The sequence below is a fragment of the Theropithecus gelada genome, chromosome 1 (genome assembly GCF_003255815.1).
Source record: "Theropithecus gelada isolate Dixy chromosome 1, Tgel_1.0, whole genome shotgun sequence".
NCBI classification, from domain to species: Eukaryota; Metazoa; Chordata; class Mammalia; order Primates; family Cercopithecidae; genus Theropithecus; species Theropithecus gelada.
This window is the reverse complement of record NC_037668.1, coordinates 23,351,277-23,362,638: the sequence shown is the minus strand read 5'-3', so window position 1 is coordinate 23,362,638 and position 11,362 is coordinate 23,351,277.

Sequence of the window (11,362 nt, the reverse complement as noted above, 5' to 3'; positions counted from 1 at the left end):
AGTTTATATTCCTATCAGCAATGGATAAGCATTGCCTTTTCTCTACAGCCTTACCAGCATCTGTTGTTTTTTGATTTTTTAATAATATCCATTCTGACTGACGTGAAATGGTATCTCACTGTGGTTTTGATTTGCATTTCTCTAATGATTAGTAATACTGAATTTTTTATATGTTTGTTGGCTGCATGTATGTCTTCTTTTGAAAAGTGTTTGTTCATATATTTTGCTCATTTTTAATGGGGTTGTCTTTTGCTTGTTGATTTGTTTAAGATCCTTATAGATGGTGGATATTTGACATTGTCAGAGGCATAGTTGCAAATATTTTCTCCCATTCTGTAGGTTGTCTGATTACTTTGTTGATAGTTTCTTTTGCTATGTAGAAGTGCTTTAGTTTAATCAGATTCCATTTGCCAATTTTTGTTTTTGTTGCAATTGCTTTTGGCATCCTTGTCATGAAATCTTTGCCAGGGCCTATGTCTAGAATGGTATTTCCTATGTTATCTTCTAGGGATTTTATAGTTTTAGGTTCTACATTTAAGTCTTTAACCCATCTTGAGTTGATTTTTGCTGTGCAGAAGCTCTTTAGTTTAATTAGGTCACACTTACCAATTTTTGTTTTTGTTGCGATTGCTTTTTAGGGACTTAGCCAAAAATTCTTTGCCAAGCCATATGTTGAGGAGGGTATTTCCTAGTTTTCTTCTAAGATTTTTATAGTTTGGAGTCCTAAATTTAAATCTTTAATCCATCTTGAGTTAAGCTTTGTGGATGATGAAAAGAAGGTGTCTATCTTCGATCTTTTGCATATGGCTAGCCAGTTATCCCAGCAATATTTATTGAATAGACAGTCCTTTCGCCATTGCTTGTTATTGTTTACTTGGTCAAAGATCAGATGGCTATAGGTGTGTGGCTTTATTTCTGGGTTCTCATGCTCCATTGGTCTTTGTGTCTGTTTTTGTATCATTACTAGCTGTTTAGGTTACTGTAGTCTTGTAGTATAGTTTGAAGTTGGGTAGCATGATGCTTCTGGCTGGTTCTTTTTGCTTAGGATTGCTTTGGCTATTCTGGTTCTTTTTTGATTCCACATGAATTTTAGAATAGTTTTTTTTCTAAGTCTGTGAAAAACATTGCCAAAACAATGTACAGATTCAATTCTATTCCTATCAAACACCTTGGGTTTGGATTTCTAGCTTCCAGAACTGTGAGACAATAAATTTGTGGATTTTGTTGTGTGTGTGTGTGTGTGTGTGTGTGTGTCTTTTTAGGAGATGGCATCTTGCTCTGTCAGTTAGGCTGTAGTGCAGAGGTAGGATTACAGTACACCACAGCCTTGAATTCCTGGGCTCAAGCAATCCTCCAACCTCAGACTCCTGAGTAACTGGGATTATAGGCACCCACTACCCAACCCAGCTCAAAATACCACCCGTTTGTGATAATTTGTGGTAATTTGTTATAGCAGTCCTCAGAAACTAATATACCTATCCCCTCATCTGCACCTCTTCTCTTACTCAGACATCCTTTCTTCTCTAATCTCTTTTTCAAGAAGCTCTTTTCTGACCTCAAAGCCTCAGAAAAGAATGTGAACTAAAACTCATTTACACTGAGTACATTAAGGTACATATAACCTAAAAAGAGCATGAAATGTTGGCCTTCACAGGTCCTTGACCTCAGGGGTGGGAAGCTACACTCTTACACTTAAGGAACTGCTGGAACGGTGGACACAGTACTAGCTTGGGGTCAGTAGACATCTCTTGGCTTCTCAGTTTTTCCACCTGCCGAAACAACATAATCTCATGAACCCCTTCTAGATTTGACATTTGTTGGTTCTTTGAGCCTATAAATGTAGCCCCAACAGTGGAGTCTCTGATTTTCCTTTGGTGGAAGGAATGATACTGCTGTACATAGCGCCTTCTGGTTCTACTATAATCACTTCAGTGATTCTCTGTTTTCCTTTGTTGCTCCCCACTCAAGCCCTCACTGGTTCTCTCCATACTATTATTAATATTTGCTAAGGATATTATTCCTCTTGGCCCACCACTCACAGTCAGCCAGAGTTATTTTCTGGTTTTATTTATACCATTTCCCTGTTTAAGCCAGTCTATCATTCCCAAATGATGACACATCAGTGACCACACTTCTTACCCAAGGATTCAATGGTACTTATAACCAAGTTTCTTTGTCTCTCCAGACTCCTTTCCCATCACATCCTTTTACACACCCCACCCTTGAATCACGGGGCTCATTTCCTCATTTTATAAGCATATTTAGGCTTCTGCCCTTGTATGATACTGATAAGGCTCTCCCTTTAATATGAAATACCCTGCCATCATGTTCCTCTATTGCTTCTCTACTTATCTTTCAAGGACAACCTCATAATTGGATTGGATTTCACTTTACTTTTCTTGAACACATTTTATCTGTATTTCAACTTTTCTTTTATTACAATCTACTACTTATGAATCAGTCTCACCCACTAGCTGCAACCTCCTTGAGAGCAGATACTGTTATTGTATTCATCTTTATTCCTTCATAGTACTGACCACAGTGTCTGGTACATGACATAGTTTATGCACTGAATATGCTAAAGGCAATCATCTTTTTTATGTAGCCAGATAAAATGTTCTCATTGACCCTGAAAACTTCTATTTTATTTCATGCTTAGCTACAGTTTGCCAACAAAAAAGCAGAATAAAGCTAAGCAACTCATAGAGAAGTTATAAAGGTCACATATTTACAGATCTCACTATCCTTCGTACCTATCCTATACTTCTTGACTTCTTGCTGAATTAGAAAATGGCAGTCCTACTCCATCTTCTCTTTATCATAAGTCTGTGCTCATGAAGTTCCCTTGTGACTATGCAATTAGATGACACCAAAGATAATAGTAGAAAAACTGTGAAAAGAAATATTGTCTATGTGCTTATTTTTGAGAGAACCTAGAAAGATGGGATTTGTGGAAATTCTATCTGATGCAAAGCTAGTTTGGGGCAGGAGAGAGAACTCAAGGAAATTTGGAGCTGTGGAACACAAAGAGGAAATGATACATGGAGCAATTCTGGATTTGGGAAGGAGCCTAGGCCTTCTAGTAGATGAGCTCATATTAGCACCCTTAACGCATACTCTTGTTACTCTGCAGCCTCAGGAAGGCCCAGGCCAGACCAGGTGGTCCTGCAAGATCATTGTTGAAGTATTGCAATCTAGTCACAATAGTACGGTCTTATCCAAGAACCTAGAGAGGCAACCCCATTCGTTTTGCTGGGCAAGCTGACCCTCAGTTTCTAGAGTGCAAAGAGCAGGACAAATCAGGACCATGTGCTGGCCTGAGCTGAAAGATAGGCATGGACCAAAAAGCAGTGATTTTCAAAACTGTTTGCATCTGTTGCATGCTCTGAGAAGTTCTTCAATCTCCACACATTTCCTTTTGGTCCCTGCTCTACTTTCCCCACTTTCATGACATAAAAGCAAATGGTCCCATTATCTTGTAAACACAAAATAGCTAATTTTTTCTCAGAAGTTTCAGTGTCTATGCCTTCCTACTTGAGAACGCTTACTTATCTCTAAGACATACTGTGAGAGCAGAGTAGGGAGGAGGTGTGGTGAGGAAGATGCTCACCTTTCCTCTCCTCACCTTCTCTTACATCCACCCCAACCTCAGGCATGGATTGGGCTTCAAGTCTGGAGAATGTATATCTTCCTTAGTAGATTTCCAACTGGGGGCCAGTCTGAGGCAGATCCTGACTCTCACAGTCCTACCTAGGGAGGGAGTGGTCTGGCTGGGCTCCATAGCCTTGCCACATCCATTGTGGCATCTATGAAGTGGCAGGTTCAAGGGAGGCTTCTAGATAAATGGGCCTGAGGGAGGGCACATCAAAAATGCAGGACTTCCAGGGCTGCTGCAGGTGCCCAGAAATGATGAAAAGACCCTGGCAGAGGCCTGGGGCTTGGATGAAAAGGCTGCAGATTATGAAAAAGGGACAGTAATAATTTAAAAGATATGGTGAATGTCACAGAAATAGGCAGTAGGTGCCAGCAAAATACCTCAGAAAGGCTGGACAGAATTAGCCACACCTCAGCAGACCGCAGTCCAGGGTGTCCCAAACACCAAAGAGACCAATGAGGAAACTCACTGCTCATAGGCCTGGCTCCATTACCTTCAGGAGAATAAGTGCCTTCTATGCCTCCTCCCCTACTCCCAGCCTGTGCCTCCCTCCTTTACTTTTACCTGCCATCTTCAGAAGGAAAACAAAGGAGTCTTTTTGTGAAAGGAACAAAACAACTATTTGGGGAGTTTAAATTTGAAATTCACTGACTACGTATCCAAAAGAGGTTGAATTAGGAAAGCAGCCACTTAAAATTAGCCAAGTCTGAGATATATTTAATTAGCATAAATTTTTAAATATATGAATTTAATTGGCATACATTTTCTTATGAGCAATGGTGAGAACTCAAAAATAAGATGTGGTTGGCTATAGATAAAAACGAAAGTTTAATATTTTTGCACATCTGCACTGCAGTATGTAAGATTTTACTCTCTCTTTCACATATGTCTGACATTAAGAGTATCTTTGTACTATATCCCATATCAGACCATAGACGTTTACAAAACACATGTTTATTAGCCTAGAGTTTTTATCTTGAATGGGAGTCACATTATCACCACCATGTCCTTTGCTCCTCTGTAACCTGGGTGGTGGCTGTTCCCACACAGCCAAGCTTGATGGAACACTCATCTCTTTTTCTCATTCCCAAAAGAAGCTTCCTCCCCACAGAGCATTGCTGACTAAACAGGCAAAGTTCAGTCCATTACATTATTTGGTAGGGTGCAAACACAAAGTAATTTTATTATCAGTCAGTAACTTACCTGTGAACTCACTTTGTTGAGTGTTTTTAAATTTTCCACTACCAGAGGAAATCTCAAGCAAACCTTGTAAGATTTCCAATCACTTTCAGTTATTAATTAAGTAGTCTTCTCGTCAGACAGGAATGAAAGCAAGAAAGAGAGGAATGAGAGAGACAAAAAGAGAGAGAGAGAAGGAGGGAGGGAGGAAGAGAAAGAGAAATCAAGCAAGCAAAAAGCAAATCTGGTTCTTTTTATAGAGTGACTTCCTCATCGGACAGCCTCTTTCTTGCTTCTGTCTCAGCACAGGGGTGACTTCTGCTTGGAAGCTTGCAGCAGAGAAAGAGAAGATCCTATTAGTTTTTTCTCTCTTTTTGCTTCACTTCCTTCCCAAACAATTAGCTGCTATTTTGGGTCCCTAAAGAAGGAGCAGGGGCAGAACAAGAGGGTTAACCATGAAGGATAAAGTCTTTTTAAGAAAACAGCTACAGTGGGGCTGGTATCCCTTGAGTGAGTGCCCTGTCACCTGCTGCCTCTCTAGCAATCCTTCTGTAGTTTTTTCAGAGACTCATCCACCTGCTGTTCCCTGATGCTATGATGCCTATGGCCAACTACTTATAATGCCCCTACTGCTCCTGGATCTTCCTCACACAATTCCTCTTGAGGGGGTCACCTCACTCTCCCAGCCATGCTCTGTGTAGCGTCACCTTCAAGATGATCCTGTCTGGTCCACATAAAATCCTAGAAAACATGTTTCTTTCTTGCATGAAATTTGACCAGCCTGGGCAACATGGCAAAACCTCACCTCTACAAAAATATACAGAAAAATTAGCCAGTTGTGGTGGCGTTCACCTGTGGTCCCAGCTACTCAGGAGGCTGAGGTAGGAAAATCACTTGAGCCTGGGAGATCAAGCCTGAAGTGAGCTGTGATCGCACCACTGCAGTCCAGCCTGGGTGACAGAGACAGACACTGTCTCAAATTAAAAAAAATAATAATAAAATAAAAAATAAATAAATAAATAAATTCATTCGAGTGCACAGGAGATTCCTGACACAGCTCCGGCCAGCTAGTTACCTTCAGATGCTTACAGATATGAGCCAGCTAGCAGACCAGGTCCCTCTAAACTTCAGTGGACCTGAGCAGAAATTTCTCATGGATTTTCCAAGTCCCTCTCTTGGTTCGTTTAGGGGAAGGCAGAAGAAAGTACACAGTACACTGAAAACTTTATTTAAGAAAATTCCTTGTTATACATATTTCTTATTAATGAATGAATTCATGCCATTGTTGAATAAAGCCCAGATGGGCAAGATGGGCTAATGATGGCAATGACCAGTTTTATAAAATTTGAACATGTCTTGAACAAATGATCTAGCACTTATTTTTCCAGGCCTTGGGGCTTCTGCCAGAACTGAGACCATTATTTTTGATGTTTAATTTTTAATATTATAATTAATTATTAAATATGGATTGATTAGAATATTTATTTATTATTATACTTTAAGTTCTAGGGTACATGTGCACAACATGCAGGCTTGTTGCATATGTATACATGTGCCGTGTTGGTGTGTTGCACCCATTAACTCATCATTTACATTAGGTATATCTCCTAATGCTATCCCTTCCCCCAACTCCCTCCTCACAATAGGCCCCGGTGTGTGATGTTCCCCTTCTAGAGTCCAAGTGATCTCATTGTTCAATTCCCACCTATGAATGAGAACATGCAGTGCTTGGTTTTCTGCTCTTGTGATAGTTTGCTGGGAACGATGGTTTCCAGCTGCATCCATGTCCCTACAAAGGACATGAACTCATCCCTTTTTATGGCTGCATAGTATTCCAAGGTGTATATGTGCCACATTTTCTTAATCCAGTCTGTCACTGATGGACATTTGGGTTGATACCAAGTCTTTGCTATTGTGAATAGTGCAGCAATAAACATACGTGTGCATATGTCTTTATAGCAGCATGATTTATAATCCCTTGGGTATGTACCTAGTAATGGGATGGCTGGGTCAAATGGTATTTCTAGTTCTAAATCCTTGAGGAGTTGCCATACTGTTTTCCACAATGGTTGAACCAGTTTACAGTCCCACCAACAGTGTAAGAGTGTTCCTATTTCTCCACATCCTCTCCAGCACCTGTTGTTTCCTGACTTTTTAATGATTGCCATTCTAACTGGTGTGAGATGCTATCTCATTGTGGTTTTGATTTGCATTTCTCTGATGGCCAGTGATGATGAGCATTTTTTCATGTGTCTGTTGGCTGTATGAATGTCTTCTTTTGAGAAGTGTCTGCTCATAAACTTTGCCCACTTTTTTATGGGGTTGTTTGCTTTTTTCTCGTAAATTTGTTTGAGTTCTTTGTAGGTTCTGGATATTAGCCCTTTGTCAGATGAGTAGATTGCAAAAATTGTCTCCCATTCTGTAGGTTGCCTGTTCACTCTGATGGTAGTTTCTTTTGCTGTGCAGAAACTCTTTAGTTCAATTAGATCCCATTTGTCAATTTTGGCTTTTGTTGCCACTGCTTTTGGTGTTTTAGACATGAAGTCTTTGCCCATGCCTATGTCCTGAATGGTATTCCCTAGGTTTTCTTCTAGGGTTTTTATGGTTTTAGGTCTAACATTTAAGTCTCTAATCCATCTTGAATTAATTTTCGTATAAGGAGTAAGGAAAGGATCCAGTTTCAGCTGTCTACTTATGGCTAGCCAATTTTCCCAGCACCATTTATTAAATAGGGAATCCTTTCCCCATTTCTTGTTTCTCTCAGGTTTGTCAAAGATCAGATGGCTGTAGATGTGTGGTATTATTTCTGAGGACTCTGTTCTTTCCATTGGTCTATATCTCTGTTTTGGTACCTGTACCATGCTGTTTTGGTTACTGTAGCTTTGTAGTATAGTTTGAAGTCAGGTAGCGTGATGCCTCCAGCTTTGTTCTTTTGGCTTAGGATTGTCTTGGCAATGTGGGCTCTTTTTTGGTTCCATATGAACTTTAAAGCAGTTTTTCCCAATTCTGTGAAGAAAGTCATCGGTAGCTTGATAGGAATGGCATTGAATCTATGAATTACCTTGGGCAGTAAGGCCATTTTCATGATATTGATTCTTCCTATCCATGAGCATGGTATGTTCTTCCATTTGTTTGTGTCCTCTTTTATTTCACTGAGCAGTGGTTTATAGTTCTCCTTGAAGAGGTCCTTTACATCCCTTGTAAGTTGGATTCCAAGGTATTTTATTCTCTTTGAAGCTATTGTGAATGGAAGTTTATTCATGATTCGACTCTCTGTTTGTCTGTTACTGGTGTATAAAAATGCTTGTGATTTTTGCACATTAATTTTGTATCCTGAGACATTGCTGAAGTTGCTTATCAGCTTAAGGAGATTTTGGGCTGAGACGATGGGGTTTTCTAAATACACAATCATGTCATCTGCAAACAGGGACAATTTGACTTCTTCTTTTCCTAACTGAATACCCTTTATTTCTTTCTCTTGCCTGATTGTCCTAGCCAGAACTTCCAACAGTATGTTGAATAGGAGTGGTGAGAGAGGGCATCCCTGTCTGGTGCCAGTTTTCAAAGGGAATGCTTCCAGTTTTTGCCCATTCAGTGTGATATTGGCTGTGGGTTTGTCATAAATAGCTCTTATTATTGTGAGATACATTCCATCAATACCGAATTTATTGAGCGTTTTTAGCATGAAGGGCTGTTGAATTTTGTCAAAGGCCTTTTCTGCATCTATTGAGATAATCATGTGGTTTTTGTCTTTGGTTCTGTTTATTTGCTGGATTACGTTAATTGATTTGCATAAGTTGAACCAGTCTTGCATCCCAGGGATGAAGCCCACTTGATCATGGTGGATAAGCTTTTTGATGTGCTGCTGGATCCGGTTTGCCAGTATTTTATTGAGGATTTTCACATCGATGTTCATCAGGGATATTGGTCTAAAATTCTCTTTTTTTGTTGTGTCTCTGCCAGGCTTTGGTATCAGGATGATGCTGGCCTCATAAAATGAGTTTGGAAGGATTCCCTCTGTTTCTATTGATTGGAATAGTTTCAGAAGGAATGATACAAACTCCTCCTTATACCTCTGGTAGAATTTGGCTGTGAATCCGTCTGCTCCTGGACTTTATTTAGTTGGTAGGCTATTAATTATTGCCTCAATTTCAGAGGCTGCTATTGGTCTATTCAGGGATTCAGCTTCTTCCTTGTTTAGTCTTGGGAGAGTGTAAATGTCCAGGAAATTATCCGTTTCTTCTAGGTTTTCTAGATTATTTTCGTAGAGGTGATTATAGTATTCTCTGATGGTAGTTTGTATTTCTGTGGGGTCGGTGGTGACATCCCCTTTATCATTTTTTATTGTGTCTATTTGATTCTTCTCTCTTTTCTTCTTTATTAGTTTTGCTAGCGGTCTATCAATTTTGTTGATCTTTTCAAAAAAGCAGCTTCTGGAGTCATTGATTTTTTTGGAGGGTTTTTTGTGTCTCTATCTCCTTCAGTTCTGCTCTGATCTTAGTTATTTCTTGCCTTCTGCTAGGTTTTGAATGTGTTTGCTCTTGCTTCTCTAGTTCTTTTTTTCATTTTTTTTTTGAGAAGAAGTCTCGCTCTATCGCCCAGGCTGGAGTGCATTGGCCGAATCTCGGCTCACTGCAAGCTCCACCTCTTGGGTTTATGCCATTCTCCTGCCTCAGCCTCCCGAGTAGCTGGGACTACAGGTGCCCGCCACCTCGCCCGGCTAGTTTTTTGTATTTTTTAGTAGAGACGGGGTTTCACCGGGTTAGCCAGGATGGTCTCGATCTCCTGACCTCATGATCCGCCCATCTCAGCCTCCCAAAGTGCTGGGATTACAGGTTTGAACCACCGCACCCGGCCCTCTAGTTCTTTTAATTTTGATGTTAGGGTGTCAGTTTTAGATCTTTCCAGCATTCTCTTGTGGGCATTTAGTGCTATAAATTTCCCTCTACACACTGCTTTAAATGTGTCCCAGAGATTCTGGTGTGTTGTATCTTTGTTCTCATTGGTTTCAAAGAACATCTTTATTTCTGTCTTCATTTTGTTATGTACCCAGTAGTCATTCAGGAGCAGGTTGTTCAGTTTCCATGTAGTTGAGTGGTTTTTACTGATTTTCTTAGTCCTAAGTTCTAGTTTGATTGCACTGTGGTCTGAGAGACAGTTTGTTATAATTTCTGTTCTTGTACATTTGCTGAGGAGTGCTTTATTTCCAACTATGTGGTCAATTTTGGAATAAGTACGATGTGGTGCTGAGAAGAATGTATATTCTGTTGAATTGGGGTGGAGAATTCTGTAGATGTCTATTAGGTCTGCTTGGTGCAGAGTTGAGTTCAATTCCTGGATATCCTTGTTAACTTTCTGTCTCGTTGATCTGTCTAATGTTGACAGTGGGGTGCTGAAGTCTCCCATTATTATTGTAGGGAAGTCTAAGTCTCTTTGTAAGTCTCTAAGGACTTGCTTTATGAATCTGGGGGCTCCTGTATTGGGTGCATATATATTTAGGATAGTTAGCTCTTCCTGTTGAATTGATCCCTTAACCATTATGTAATGGCCTTCTTTGTCTCTTTTGATCTTTGATGGTTTAAAGTCGGTTTTATCAGAGACTAGGATTGCATCCCCTGCTTTTTTTTTGTTTTTCAATTACTTGTTAGATCTTCCTCCATCTCTTTATTTTGAGCCTATGTGTGTCTCTGCATGTGAGATGGATCTCCTGAATACAGAAAACTGATGGGTCTTGACTCTTTATCCAATTTGCCAGTCTGTGTCTTTTAATTGGACCATTTCGTTCATTTACATTTAAAATTAATATTGTTATGTGTGAACTTGATCCTGTCATTGTGATATTAGTAGGTTATTTTGCTCGTTAGTTGATGCAGTTTCTTCCTAGCATTCATGGTCTTTACATTTTGGCATGTTTTTGTAATGGCTGGTACCGGTTGTTCCTTTCCATGTTTAGTGCTTCCTTCAGGATCTCTTGTAAGGCAGGTCTGGTGGTGACAAAATCTCTAAGCATTTGCTTCTCTGTAAAGGATTTTATTTCTCCTTCACTGATAAAACTTAGTTTGGCTGGATATGAAATTCTGGGTTGAAAATTCTTTTTTTTAAGAATGTTGAATATTGGCCCCCACTCTCTTCTGGCTTATAGAGTTTCTGCCAAGAGATTGCTGTTAGTCTGATGGGCTTCCCTTTGTGGGTAACCCGACCTTTCTCTCTGGCTGCCTTTAACATTTTTTCCTTCATTTCAACTTTGGCAAATGTGACAATTATATGTCTTGGAGTTGCTCTTCTCGAGGAGTATCTTTGTGGCGTTCTTTGTATTTCCTGAATTTGAATGTTGGCCTGCCTTACTAGGTTGGGGAAGTTCTCCTGGATGATATCCTGAAGAGTGTTTTCCAACCTGGTTCCATTCTCCCCCTGACTTTCAGGCACACCAATGAGATGTAGATTTCATCTTTTCACATAACCCCATATTTCTTGGAGGCTTTGTTTATGTTTTTTTACTCTTTTTTCTCTACACTTCTCTTCTCGCTT